Source organism: Rhincodon typus, chromosome 24, assembly GCF_021869965.1.
Source record: "Rhincodon typus isolate 14 chromosome 24, sRhiTyp1.1, whole genome shotgun sequence".
Classification (NCBI taxonomy): domain Eukaryota; kingdom Metazoa; phylum Chordata; class Chondrichthyes; order Orectolobiformes; family Rhincodontidae; genus Rhincodon; species Rhincodon typus.
The window spans coordinates 21,565,754-21,581,829 of NC_063355.1; positions in this window are offsets into that span (position 1 = coordinate 21,565,754).

A 16,076-nucleotide genomic window follows, 5' to 3' on the forward strand; every position below is an offset into this window, starting at 1 on the left:
CATGTTGGCTTTAAACAGCACTAACCTTGCATAAACTTAGTCACCTACTGAGATGTCAAGCATTGGATTGCATTCCGCTAACATTCAAGTTGGCAGGTAACATAATGTTTACATTTTGACTAATTCTGGGAGGACTGTGGTGCTATAGTAATGTCACTGGACGAATGAAAATAAAATCTGGAATAAAAAGCTGGCCCAATAGTAATTTGTAACCTTTGTTGATTATCATAAAATAAAACAGCTAGTTCAGTAATATTCTTTGGAGAAGGAAATCAGCCATTCTTACCTGGTCTGACCTACATGTGACTCCAGACCCATAGCAATGTAGTTGACCCATAACTGCCCTTTGGCAATTAGGGAAGAGCAATAAATGTTGGCCTAGCCAGTGACACTCACATGCCATCAGCAAATAAAAAGGGAGTGCACATGTACCTCTTTTCAGGGGGATCTCATAGAGACTTATAAAATTCTAACAGGACTGGACAGGGTAGATGCAGAGAGGATATTACTGATGGTGGGTGTGTCCAGAACCAGGGGTCACAGTCTGAGGATTCGGGGTAGACCATTTAGGACAGAGATGAGGAAACATTTCTTCACCCAAAGAGTGGTGAGCCTCTGGAATTCATTACCACAGGAAGTAGTTGATGCCAAAACATTGAATGTATTCAAGAGATGACTAGATATAGCACTTGGGATGAATGGGATCAAAGGTTATGGGGAGAAAGCAGGATTAGGCTATTGAGTTGGATAATCAGCTGCGATTGTGAAGAAAGCCGGAGCAGTGCCGAATGGACCTCGTCCTGTTCCTACCTTCTATGTTTCTATGTTTAGTGTCAGCAGTATGGACAATGGCCTTAGAAAGTGGACTTGCCATCTATAGATGTTCTATGACTGAGCACGGTAAGTTCTATGGTAGCACATTGCATGCCTACCAGTAGGAAATATTTTGGTGAGATGTAACATTGTTATCATTGTCTGATGATGGTAAGCATTCTAGTACACATTATCTCTATAAGAGGACAATCTCGACCCAATCACACATATCTGATATAGCTGAAGATTATTTGAAACTGTAAATAACACGTAGATATATAGCAGAGGTTTTTTAGCTTTTAAACAAATCATTATGAAAGGGGGTTACAGGGATCGCTGTTATTTTGTTCACCTTAGTTACCTGTAACTTCAACATTAATAGCAGCAAGCATTTTTTTAATGAAAATGTACAGGATCTCCCTTGTGCAAGAGGAAAAAACCTGATATTATTTCTTCAGAAATACATTGGTGTCTAATGAGCAGATCGACAAACAATGAATAATTAATGCTATTAACAGAACGATTTCAAAATGTTTAATTGCCTATTGTCTAATTGAAGTTATTTTCTCACTTTGCTCAGATATCTAGCACACTGCACCTCTTCCATTCTTTGCAGTTTAGCTGATTTTACTCCTCCGTTTTGTTTAATTTATCTGAGGTTAGTAATTAGCTGTTCTCATACACAAATGTGCTGGCAGTGTCCAGCCTGCATTCTGCATAAAGAGCTGTCAAAGATTTCCTCGTGTCGTAATTTAAACCAGCTGATGTTTGTATCTCTGCACCATTACAAAGGAACATTGTGAGAGAATAGTTTTCCATGGTTTCAGAAAGGCCATACGATGTAGGAACATAAACAGGCCATTTGGCACATCGAGTCTGCTCTACCACTCAATGAGATCTGATAATCCTCAACTCCACTTTCCTGCCTTTTCTCCAGAACTCTTGATTCCCTTACTCATTAAATTCCTGTTTATCTATGCCTTGAATATTAAAAGCCCAGCCTCTACAACTCTTTGCAGTAAAGAACTGCATTACTCCTGATAGAAGAAATTCTTCCCATCTCTGTCTTAAATGACAAACCCCTTTCTCTGGAATTATGCCCTCTCATCTTAAATTCTCCCACAGGGGAATCAACCTCTCTATAGCTACCCTGTTGAGCCTCCTAAGAATCTCATATTTTTCAATAATATCACCTCTTACTCTTCTAAACCCCAAAGGTATAAGTCCAACCCACTCAACATTTCCTTGTATGAAAATTCCTCCATACCCGGGATCAAACTGGTGAACCTTCTCTGGACTACCACCAATGTATTTCTGAAGATAATATCAGTTTTTTTCCTCTTGCACAAGGGAGATCCTGTACATTTTCATTAAAAAAAATGCGTGCTGCTGTTAATGTTGAAGTTACAGCTAACTAAAGTGAACAAAATATCAGCGATCCCTGTAACCCCCTTTCATAATGATTTGTTTAAAAACTAAAAAACCTCTGCTATATATCTACATGTTATTTACAGTTTCAAATAATCTTCAGCTATATCAGATATGTGTGATTAGGTTGAGATTGTCCTCTTATACCTTACACAAGGGGCCCAAAAATGTTCACAGTACTCCAGTTGTGGTCTGACTAGTACCTTATATTGTTTTAGCAAGACTTTCCTTTTTTCTTTCTGCAATCCCTATGAAATAAAGGCAAAAAATCCATGTGCCTTCCCTGTTACCCGCTGAACATGAATACTAGCTTTTTTTGTGATTTATGTATGAGAACCCCCAAATCCATCTGTGCTGCAGCTTTCTGCAGTCTTTCTCCACTTAAATAATATTCAGGTCCTCTTCTTTGTGTAATAAGTGTATAACCTCAATTTTCCCACATTATACTGCATCTGCCAAGTTTCTGCCCACTCACTTAACCTTTCAATGTCCCTCTGCAGACTTTTTGCAGCATCCTCATCACTTGCCTTCTCACTTATTTTTCTGTCATCTGCAAACTTAGGGATAGAACGTTCACTTCCATCATCCAAGTAATTAATATATATTGCAAATAACTGTGGCCCCAGGGCTGGTCTCTATGGCACTCCACTAGTTACAGGTTGTTATCCTGAAAATGCCCTCTTTATCCTAACTCTGTCTTCTGTTAGTTAGCCAATCATCTATCCACACCATGGGCTCCTATGAAGTTACCTTATGTGCAGCACCTTCTCAGATGTCTTAGGGAAAACTAAATATATTAAATCTACTGGTTTCCATTCATTTATCCCACTTGAAACCCCCCCAAATAATTCTAATAACTTTGCCAGGCATGATTTGCCTTAAGCTAGTAAATGAGAACCCTTGTTTTGGGGCTGAAATTCCTTGGGGACTCTCCTGTTTGTCTGCCATAACCTTGGCACAGCTGTGTCAACTATCTGTATTTTTTTTCTGTCTTTTTTTTGCCCTTTATCAATTTTTGATAAAGAATTTTTTTGCTCCTAATGGTCTAGTGCTCTTAACTGTATTTCATATGTAATCTGTTATTGACATCTGCAGGTAGTTTGCCAAGAACTCATATTCATTTAAAGAATGTATAATATCCAAAAGCACTTGTCAAGAGTATGGTAAAGCAAAATTAGATAGCAAACCATGTAAGATAATATTAGGATAATCTTTATCAAATAGTTTTTAATGAGTGTCTTAATAAAGAAGTTTAGCTCGACAGAAATGTTTAGGCAGAGATTGTAAAAACTTAGGGCAAAGGCAGAAGCAAATAAATTTAATGATCAGACGGAGACGATCTTCGTATTCGTTAAGACGTGTGATCAGAAGGAAGTGATTTTAAAAGATTACGAAGATGAGTGATCAGAAGGAATTGATTCTAGTGATTGTGAGGATGATGTGAGATTAGAAGGTCAGTGAACGCATGTTCACATGATGTATCCAGCCACCACAGCTCCATCCTCTCCTTCTTCTCAATGCAGCACAATGCTGTGCCAGCAGTAGGCCAGGGTACTCAGAGAAGGGCAACACCCAGGTAGTCCAGCTCTCACTCACACGCCATTCCAATGCAGCCAGCCTCAGAGTCACTGTTGCCACATATCAATTGCTAAAGCAGGAACCTCACTCAAACACAATGCCAACTCAAATAGCATTTCTCCTTCTTTTGTAGGAGAAGGTGGCACATAATAAAGAGAGGTGGCTCTTCATATTGTAGGGTGTAAGAACAGTGAGGATAGTGGTATATTGCTGCCTTATTATCCTTCTCAACTCTGAGTTCACACTGTCTCTGCTTTCTGACTTGTTGAGCAAGTTGCTCATGCTGTGACAATAGAACTTTTACATCGCATCACATATCATTTATCTCACCTCAGAATTCCTTTTCTGCTTTTAAGAACCCAAGAACATCTGCTTACACCTACACAGCCTCAGCAGCCAAAGAGGATGAGAACTGAGCTCAGATATTGGCGCCTTGAAGACTGGTATTGATCTGGGATCAGCACAAAGTGAACAATCGGGGCATGAATGGGCTGCAGCCAAGCCAGGCATAAAGGATGGTTCTTACTAACTCATGAGGGGATGAGGTTACAGGCAAGTACTGCTTCGGTGGACTCAAATGAGGATGGTGGGACGCCATAAAGGACAGCATGGCTGGACATACAGACCAAGAATCTGGTCACTTTCAAGGGGCAGGTTGGCACACGATATGATGTGGAGCATGCCCTCTCCACAGCCTCCCCTCCATCCTCTTGGTGTTGTTTTGCAGGCCCAAAGTCACTGCCACAGCTCCCCCCATCTCTGATGCACTATACTCCCAAGAAGGGTGCAACAGCATCCCCTAGCATATCAAAGAACTGTCTGCACCACCTCCAGGAACACTGCAGAATCATACCAGACATTTAGTGTAGCATAAATTCTTAAAATTTAGCTTGCCTGTGATTTGGATGCCTAACCCTTTAAAGGGCACATGACCCATCTTACAGCTCAGTGCTTTTTTTGCTTGTGCAGTGACATGGAAGTTTTTTGCCTGCAACTGTGTGGCTCCAGTCAGGGATTCTGGCATCACATCAACCAGTTTGTCTGGAGAATGTCACAATAGCATGTGGGCAACCATATCCAGAGGGCACACAGAATGTCTGTTAATGCAGACCCCCCACCCCTCCCAACATAATGGTCTATAACGATGGCTTTATGAGGGATGAAGTTTGCATCTTACAGTTACATGCTGAGTACTCAAATCCTTTCACAATTTATCCCTTGACTATTTGTAAACAAGTTACCCAATTCCAGAGCACAATCTGCATTTCTTACATTGAGTTTATTCATAGAAAACAAAATTTTCAGTGATTCATTCTTAATCTTGTAATGTATAATGAGTATGCTGTTTATAAGTAATAATTTGGCAATTTAATTATCAATAAAATATTCAGTAGCTTTTGCTTATTATGTTTTATTTTATGTATTAGTTTGCAATTACAAAGCACAGAGTGAGTAATCCCACAATGCTGGAAATGTTAATTTCATTCAGCAGAGGGGAGGCCCACTCTCTGGTGAATCAATCTGTCATGAGTTATTTGATCTTCCTTCCTTGAGGAATAAATGTTTAATCTTGCAGCACAGCAGAGGTTTTCCAGTATTCACAACCTACAAATTGATGAATCTGCCCCCTGCTGCAGTTTCTAATCTCCCAGCAAACACTAATGGCCCTGAGGTAAAATGTTTCTCTTTGTATTTTAAGCTAATTTCGAACGGTTCTGTCTCCCTCCAGTGTTCTTCAAATGCTACAAGATTGATGTCGTCAGTCATTTTGACTTACACAATTTAATTTTTGGATTTAAGGGATACATTCTGTCAGTAATTTCTTTTTCTTCAAAACTGCCGACTTCCACAGTTTTGTGCTGCGTTCTTATTGATCGCCTGATTTCCATTTAATAAAAATAATACTTTTGGCATTAACAACTTGGTTTCTTCCTTTCTTTTATTGAAACCGATGTAGGCTAACTAACTGGATTGAGAAGGCCAAATGCAGGCTTTGATCTGTGAAGGCCACAGCTACCCAATAGTGCGTACAAGAACTAAGTGTCAACCGTGGACAGTGATGATTGATTGAGACCCCTTGTAATTAACAAAGGTCTGTGAATTTCACTTACACAGTCACCTAGGTTTATCATGTCAAGTCTATGTCAGTTATCAAGTAATTGCACTTTTCAATAGAGCTACCATAATCAAATCTTTAGAATGCTTACTCTCACCTTCTCATCTGCTCCTCCTTTCAAAAAAAAAGTGCTTTATTTTTAGCCTTTTAGCAACAATCTACTCTTTTTTGGGGACTGTAGGAGGTCAGAGTGGGTCAGTTTTGGTTTGTGGAAACAGCTACTAGTGGAGCAGTGAGGATCTCCAAAGTGGCTCTGTAGACTTCGTGCTCCGTTATTGTCAACATTTCAGCCACTGGCAGTTTGAAAAGAGGCTGACTGCAAGCTGGCTCCTGTAACTGTCTGGAACAGGCAGCAGACTTCTCACTGGGAGGCTGCGAGAAGCTGCTTTGATTCTTGATGTAGCAACTTGAGAGGGTGAAGGGCCTCCTCCTGTTTCTATACTTTATAGTACTCCATCCTTTAAAAAAAATATGGAAGTGACCCGGGAGAAGGTGCAGAAAAGATTCTCATAGCCAAGTCCAGATCAGAGATGTTACAAAAATGAGGAAAGTTTGAACAGGCTGGTGTTTCTTTTCTATGGAAAGAGAAGCCTGAAAAGCGACCTGATAGAGACCTTTGATCTTGTGAAATGGGTTCAGAAGGGTAGACTTTCAGAAGATGTTTCCACTTGTGCAGTGAGGTCAGAACTAAGGGACCATAAATACCAGATAGTCACTGATACATGTGATGTTGTCTCTACCTTCTGTTAGAAAGGTATATGTTGTGGTCATATCCACTTGAACCAGCTGAGATGCTTTGTGTAGATTCAGTGTCACCAATCTTTCTTATATGTATCAAATAGCAGAAGGTGAAGGATGCCTCCAGGAAGTCTTTGGCAGAAATGAGACTCCATCCTCAAAAACAGATTAGGCTTCTTACATAGTACTTCACATCTCAGTTAGAGGATCATCCCTCTCGAGATATCAGGCTATACTTAAGACAAAGTGCTCATTGCTGCAATGTTAGCTACACAGACTTAGCACTGAACAACCAGAACTGAACACTGGTCCAGTTCTGAGGAAGGGTCACCGGACCCGAAACATTAACTCTGACTTCTCTCCACAGATACTGCAAGACCTGCTGAGCTTTTTTGTTTCTGATTTCCAGCATCCACAGCTCTTTCAGTTTTTATTTAGAACTGAACATTGGTTAGTTCTTTTTCATAACAGTCTTTCATATTCTGTTTGGTGCAGCTTATCTCATGATGACAGAAAGATCTGGGAGATGGTTTAAAACTGTTAATAAATTGAGTACTTCAGTATAAGAAATGTTTGGCAAAAACCCGAAGCAATTATTTGAAGCTGCAAAACTCTAAGCTCAGTTGTTTGATGGCTCCTGCAAGAGGCTATCAGACTCTCAAGACAGGAACTGAAGCCACAGGTAAATTAAGCTTAAAAGGTATGAAAGGGAAGGTATTTCTTTTTGGTCTTTGAATACTGTAAAGGAATGCTGTTGGGATTAATAGGATTGTGGTTTACTGTGTGTTTCAAAATCTTTGAACTGGTGTTATATGAAAATAGTTTGGTTTATTCTATTTTGTTTTGAGTTCTTATGCATGATAAATTTCTGTTTTATTGTTAAAACCAAATCTGCTGTATTGTGTACTAGTGTTTCAGTGAAAGACCACCTCGTTAAAACCCAAGAAAAAAATAAAATATGGTCTGTCAAGCCAGATTTCAATTTGGTATCTGACCTGTCCAGTGAAAGTATCAGCTGGAATCATAACAATGGCCATTTGTTGTTGTCTAGTCTCTCCCTAAATCAAGTTAGACAACTCCGACCAGAATGTTATGCATGAATTTGCCAAGACGTCCCACACTACCAAAACGGTCAAGTCAATATGAACACAAGCCGGTAACAATGCAAAACAGTCCCAACTTTATTAGGAACAAAGTTACAAGATCTAAACTTACTATCTTTAATCCTATTCGGCCCCTTAAGCTTACAATCCTTCCCAAGTCTCCTGTAGATTTACGCAGCTGAATTTTCTCTGGCTCTGTCTCTGGGTCTGTGAAGCTACTTTCTTCCTGTCTCTCCCTGGATGGTCAGCTGGGTTCAGCTTCTTGCCATGCTGCTCTCCTCAGAAGGCCTCAGATGATTCAAGCCTAGTTCCAAGAGATCTCAAGAGCGTTCAAGAGACAAATCTGCAGGTGAACCCTGTTTTTATATCTTGTAGATGGTTTTCTGGAACTTTCTATAGTTCTGGCCATTGAGGGAAATACACTTAATAGTTGGTAACAGAGTCAATCATTTAGATGGCATACTAATGTTAGTTTCTTTGTGTAGCAGGGTCCAGTGCATTTCTGTCTGGGCCCTCCTTTGTGTAGTGGATAAATTGTTGAGTGTATAAATTTTACACTATGCTAATGTCATTAGCACCTGACTGCTGTGTTTGCACTATGTCTGATGGGTGGCTTTTGTAATTTCAGAGTTTTACTTGGACAATGTGCCCAGTATCCTTTGCTGTTTGGCCAAGTTAGCAATCTATCTGCGTTTTAGTAGCCAGGAAGTCTCTACATTGTCATCTTCCAAATTTCTGTCGAGTCTGGAACAGTTTCAGCAGATTGGAGGGTAGCATATGTAATCCCACTATGTAAAAAAGGAAGGAGGGAGAAAACAAGAGAAAATGCTAGTGATTATTATAAAGAATGTGATAACATCAAACTTAAAAAATCCCAACAGGATTACACAAAGAACAACATGGATCTGTGAAAGAGATAAAGTGTTTGACAAATCTATTGGAGTTTTTGTAAACAAGCTAGTAGAGTAAATGAGGGAGGACCAGTAGATATGGTGTAATTGGATTTTGATAAAATCCCACATACGAGGTAATAATAGCGCAAAATAAAAGCACATGAGGTTGTTGATAAGATGCTGGCATGAACTGAGAATTGGTTAGCAGACAAGAAACAGATAGTGGGAATAAATATATTGTTTTCATAGTGAAAGGTGATGACTATTGGAGTCCCACTGGGATCATTTTGCACCCCAGCTGTTCACAATATATATGAACAACTTGGATGATTAAATCAAATATAATATTTCCATGTTTGCTTATGGCAAAAACTGGGTGGAAACATGAGTGGGAAGGATGAAGAATGGAAGCTTCAAGGCAATTTGGACAAGTTGTGTGAGTGGGCGCATGCACGGGAGAAGCAGTATGGTGTGGATAAGTATAACAATGTTCACTTCAGTAGGGAAAACAAAATGGCAGTGTATTATTTAGATTGAGAAATGGTGATGGCTTGTGGGTATCTTTGTATACCAGGTACTGAAAGCAAGTATGCAGGTGTAGCAAGCGGTTAGGAAGGCAAATAGTATGTTGGCCTTCATTCAAAGAGTATAGCAGTATAGAAGTAGGCATGTCTTACTGCAACTGAACAGGGCTTTGGTGAGACTAGTCCTAAAGTATTATGTACAGTTTTGGTCTTCTTACTTAAGAATGAGTATACTTTGCAAAGAGTAAGTGCAGCAAAGATTCACTAGGCTGATTCCTAGGAAGACAACCTTTTCATATGAGAGAAATTGCAATGACTGGACTTGTACTCATTGGAGTTGTGAGGTGTGAGAGGAGGTCTCACTGAAGTGCACAAATTTCTGACAGGGTTAGAGAGCCTGGATGCAGGGATGATGTCTCCCTGTCCATGGGATCAAGTACAAAGGGGTCACAGTCTCAGAATACTGAATAGATTACTTCAGTCTGAGATGAGGAGAAATATCTTCACTGAACTTGTGGAATTCTGTACCACAGAAGACTGTGGAGGCCAAGTCACTGAATATGTTCAAGAAAGAAATAGATACAATTCAAGAAGGTGTCAAGTCATATGGGGAGAAAGTGGGAGCATGACGTTGAGAGAGAGGATCAGGCATGATCATGTCCAAGAGCAGAGCAAGGTTTATTCACCAAATGGGCTTCTCCTGCTCCTATATGCTATGTTTCTATATAAGGAAAGATGGTGAAAAGATTAGGGTTTCTAAGAGACATCTTAAAGAAGGAAAGATAACTAGAAAAACAAAAAGGACTAGAGAGGGAATTTCAGAATTTAAGGCCCAGACAGCTGAAAGCATAGACAACAATGGTGGAGCAACTAAAATCAGATTTGTTAAGAGGGGTTGATATCTCAAGAGGTGTGGAGCTTAATGAGATCACAGAGTTGATGTGCAAGAAAAGATTGACAGGGCAAAGCCAGGAAGAGATTTGGGAACAAGAGACGAACATTCTAAATCGAAGCATCACTTGGCTGGGAGCCAAAGTATGTCAACAAGCAAAGTGGTGATGAGCGAAGTGCAATTGATGCGAGTTAGGAAACAGACAACTGATTTTGAATGACCTTAAGTTTATGGAAGGTCGGATGTGGGAAGCGAGCCAGAAACAGATAAGTCTTGATCTAGGAAAGTCATGGGCTAAAAGTGAATTGCTGGCTGTTTTTTTATTTTCCATTGACTTAGAAAATGTTGTCAAGATTTGTAATTTCAAACCAATTGAAAGCAACACAGACTAGGAAAAAAGCTTCCAGACAGAGCTTAAGCTAATATTCTGTGAACCTGAGTCAAAAAAAGATTAAGTCCTGAGGGAAAAAAATATTGGCTGTCAATGCTCTCTGAACCCATTTCACACCTCAGACTATTGCCGTAGATCAACCTTCATCCCTTTAAGCTATCTATTGGACTCCTTGGAATTTGAACAAGTTAATGCTGGAATGGGAAGAATTTAGACATGCCATGTGGGAGGTTTAGGATCAAATAAATCAAAAATTCTTCTTCATCCAAACCAATCTTGTGATCTGTTGACATCTTCATATCATACTAATGATATCTTAAACCAATGTGAGAGCGTTTGTGATGTAAGGTCATTCACTTGGTCTGATCACCGACTCTAATTTTTTTCGTGTTGTAGCTGGTACTTACTGAATTTGCTGATTAAGTCTCCGAAGATCCTGACCAAAATCAAAGGATCAGTCACAAAGGACTAATGCTTATGTGCCACTGTCAAATCTACAATTTCTCATTAACACTGAGCAGAGAATTTGAAAGTGAATACCTTCAGAGATTTCTTTTCCAAATGTATTTCAATAATCAATTTTCCACATTTTTTCAAAAATGCTGTGCATCATAAAACATTTATTACAATGTTAAGTATTATAGAAATTAACCAATACTTATAATGGTGCATTATATTTTTTTTTTTGGCTTCGGTGTTCAGAGTTAAGGACAGAAGATATAGGAGCAAGAGTCAACCATACTGTCCCTCAATGTTTGTGGCTGATATTCCATTGAAAATTAATCTTTTTACCCCTTCACCAAACTCCTTGATTCCCTGAAGAGATCCAAAATCCATCTGTCTTAGCTTTAACAATATTCAATCATCCATCAATCATCAATCTGTGGCAGAGAATTCCAAAGATTCACCGATTGAGTGAAGAATTTTCTATTTGTCTCAATTCTGATGGTAGGCAGGGTTTAGAGAGTCAGACTTGTTGAGGGATTCCTTGTCTCTGACCTACTGTTGTAGCCACAGTATTTATATGGATGGTCTGGTTCAGTTTCTGGTCAATAGTGACCCCAGGATGTTAATGGTGGAAGATTCGATGATGGTGATCCCATTGGAGATCAAGGGTCAATCGATCAGAAATAATAATGACTTTCTCTATACTGGCGGCCAATCTGCAAAACTGGCTTTATATCTCAGAGACATGTTGAAAACATACCCTACCATCTACAGAGGTGGAAGGATGGAGATTGTTTGAGAATAATAAACACAGCACAGGCTAGGCACATTTTTCAAGCTGAACTCATAAATACAAATATGTTGCTCTTAAACTTTATGAACCAAACAAATACCAAATTGAATAATACTGTAGGGGCCATGTACAATGATTTTTTGGCTGAACTCAAATACACCAAGTGCAATCCTTGTGAACAGGCTACTGAAAACAACGTCCAGATTTGGTTGATAAGGACAAGTATCAAACAAGTGCCAGGCAATGACAATCTCTGACAAGAGAAAATTTAATATAAAACAAAGAACTATGGTGCTGGAGATTTGAAACAAACAAAAACAGAAATTGCTGGAGAAACTCAGCAGGCCTGGCAGTGTTTGTGGAAAGGGGAATAGACAGGGTTAATGTTTCAAGTTCAGTGAACCTACTTCAGAACTTGAAACAGCTTGGATAAGGTGGCATTTATGCTGATAATTGATGGGTGTGGGACGGGTTGAGCTGAATAAAGAAATGAGCAGATAGTTGGAGATGGAGCCCAGAGAGAGAGAAAAAAGGGGGAAGCAGACAAAAAGATGGTAAGAGATGAAGAGAAGTTAGGTAGGTGATAATGGGGACTGTTAGTAATTGAACATGCATTAGCTATTTTGGGAATAACCCATATAGACCAGGATCTGGAGGTGTGGGGGTGGGTAACAAATAAGGAGGAAGGAGTTCATGTTCTGAAATTAGTTCTGATGTTGCTTCCTGAAGGCTACAAAGGTAACAGGACATAGGATGAGGTGCGGTTCCTCCAGCTTATGCTGAGCTTCATTGGAGCACTGCAGTAGGCCTGAGACAGAGATGTTGGCCAGGGAACAGGGTGGTGTGTTAAAGTGGCAGGCAACTGGAAGATTAGGGTCCTTTTTTAGCAACTGAGCAGAGGTGGCCCGCAAAGCAGTCATTCAGTTTAAGTTACATGTCCCCAGTGAGACCACATTGTGAGCAGCGGATACAGTAGACTAGATTGAGTGAAGTGTAGGTAAAGTGCTGCTTCACCTGGAAGATGCTTTTGGAGCCTTGGAGAGTGAGGAGGGAGGAACTAAATAGGCAGCTGGTACACCCGTGATCTCATGGCAAAGTGCTGTCAGAGTGGGGAGGTGTTGGGTGTGAAGGAGGAGGGTCACCCAGGAGTAGTCCCTGCAGAAGGCTAACAGGGGAGGGGAAGGGATTATGTGTCTGGTGGTGGCATCCCACTGACTGTGGCAGAAATGGAGGTGAATGATCCTCTGGATGTGGATACTGGTGGGGTAGATAGGTGAGGACTAGTGGGGACCTTATTGATATTGTGGGAGAGAAGAGAAGGGATGAGGGCAGAAGTGTGGGTCAGACATGGCTAAGGGCCCTGTCAACAAGAGTGGCATGGAATCATAGAATCCCTACAGTGCAGAAAGAGGCCATTCAGTCCATTGAGTCTGCACCTAACCCTCTGAAGAGCATCCCACACAGACCCAGACCCACCCCCACCTCCCCTGTAACCCTGCATGGGTTTTTTACAGTGGTTAATCCAAACAAAGTAGCAAGCCTAAGGATTGGGAGCAGTTTAGAATTAAGCAAAGGAGAAACAAGAGATTGATTAAGAGCAGTGAAATCAAGTATGAAAGCAACGCTACAAGGAACATTAAAGCGGATTGTAACAGTTTCTAAGTATGTAGAAAGTAAAGGGTTAGTGAAGACAAGGATAGGTCATTAATAGTCTGATACAGAAGAATTCAGAATTCAGGAAAATTCCAGGTTCAATTCCAGACTTGGATGACTATCTGTGCCAACATTTCTGACTCAGGCCTGCTGCAGTGCTCCCTAGTGAGGCTCAACACAAGCTGGTGGAACAACACCTCACCTTCCACCTAGGTACCTTACAGCCTTCAGGACTCAACATGGAGTTCAACAATTTCAGAGCATGAATAGCCATCTTTGTTACCTACCACCACACCCCTAGGTCCTCTTGTCAACCGATTTTCAACTGTTCACAATTCCCTTTCACACCCATTCTGTATTCTCTCCTGGTTTATCATGAGCAATCCCTTTCTCTGTTTCTCCTTTCCCCCACCTTTCTCTCTGGCAACATCTCCATCTATTCAAGTAGCACCTTCCCCCTACCATCTAACCCCAAACACCATCAACAGCATTAATACCACCCTTCACACACTGCTTTCAGTTCTGACAAAGGGTCACTGGACTCAAAATGTTAACTCTGTGTTTCTCTCCACAGGAGCTGCCTGACCTGCTGAGTTTCTCCAGCACCTTCTGTTTTTGTTTCAGATCTCAAGCATCCACAGTTCTTTGTTTTATTTCAGACAAATGGAATGAACTGAATTGGTGAATAATGCTATGGGGCAAAATCAGGAGCTTCAGCACTATCGCTGAGCAGAATGAAGGGTGCGAAGGTAGAGGGGCCTGAGCAGGAAATTCAAGAGTAAAATAAATTCAAGAAAGCAGAAGTGAGGTGGCTGAATTAAAGTTTAGAAATGGTAGGACAAGGAGAACAGGAAACAAAAAGCTATTTTCTCTAATAAGGGAATCCTGGCAAGGAAGCTGTCTGAGACATCTCTGCCATGGCAAAGATGTAGAATCCTCACCTCTCCAAACCTAGAATTTCTCATTTTCAAGGTCATAATCCTTAAATTGGAGCTCAGTCGTCTAGGAATGGAATCAGGAAACACTTCTTTACGTACGTTTTCTTATATAATTCTTATATATTATAATTCTTATATCGTTCTTTGCATGGGCAGCACAGTGGCTCAGCAATTAGCACTGTTGCCTCACAGTGCCAGGGAGCTGGGTATCGTTCTCCCCATGTCTGTGTGGGTTTCCTCCAGGTGCTCCAGTTTCCTCCCAAAGTCTAAAGCTGGGCAGGCCAGGTAGATTGGTTATGGGAAATGCAGGGTTAGACGGATAGGGTAGGGGTTAGAGTGCTCTTTGGAGGGTCAGTGTGGACTTGATAGGTCGTGGATGCTGAATCAGTTTGTACTGATAAGACTGAGGCTGTGTATTATTGTCAGGTTGGGGAACATGGTGCAAAGGAAGGCAGTGGTGTTGACGTGCAGACCATCAATGGTCTAATATAATAGTGCAACATGCTTGAGGGGTTGAAATGGCCTACTCCTGCCCTAAATTTATTTCACTGCGGCAGGAATTGTAGCTGGTATTTCTTTCTCTAAGCAAGAGGCCATTTGTGGCAGCCAGATTGGTTTTATAGAAAAATAAGCACTGCAATTGTACAACATCCTTTTACATTCTCAGATTCTTCCAAAGTACTTTACAGGCAATGAATTAATTTCAAAGTACGATCACTTCCATTGTGGAAGAAAACCAGGCAGACAGTCCACTCATTAAAAAAAACCATCAAAAGACATAAATGATAAGCAAATCTGTTTTTAGCAGTGCTGGCTAAAGGAAGACACTGGAATGAAGGAAAATAAAGCGTTGCACGTATGTAAGGAGAAGCTGTTAGTTAGAACAAACTCCCTTCTCTTCCTTGACAAATGCGACAGATCTGATTAAGCAAATGGTGTCTTCAATTCATCTCATTAAAAGACGGCATCTCCCCTTTTCCCTCACTTAATTGCGACTTCTCTGAACATCATTTTAGCTTTGCACAACTCAGCTTGGAACCCTGTTATCATGGCGATAGCAACTCTACCAAACCATGGAGAGACATGGCTCCTTCGTTTTTTTAATTAATCTATTACACCAGCCACCACATAGAGTGGGTAGATTGTGTTGGCGTATGGGAATTGTGTATGAATAAATCATAGCTCATGTTGATTGTACACACTAAACCTTTTCAGAAGCTGATAAATGTTTTGTACCAGCAATTAGCATTGAATGTTGCAGTTTCATTCCTAATGCCATAAACATTGGTTCATCAATAATAACTGGAAAAGAATATTGACAATAATTTTCTGAAGGAGATTTTGTTGACTCTAAATCTTGGTGACAAAATGACTTTTGAAATTAATCAATGAATTTGTAAACTTTTTCTACTTCAGTTGCAAATCATTATTATTAAATAAGGGCTAAAGTTCATTCTTATTCTTTAACTGACACATTTGGTTATGTCCTTCACTTATAAATGAAAAGAATGAATTTGAAAAGTTTGTGTACTAATGTACTGTCTATACTCCTGTGACAGAACAGCAATGGGCTTTATTGAACCTAACTACCTCCAGAGGATTGTAGGAGAGGACATGTTACTTTGAGCTCTATGCACCCAGGCCCCAGTTCCTTGTGACGTGACATCACTATGGAATAGTAGGAACTGCAGATGCTGGAGAATCTGAGATAACAAGGTGTAGAGCTGGATGAACACAGCAGGCCAAGCAGCGCCAGAGGAGCAGGAAAG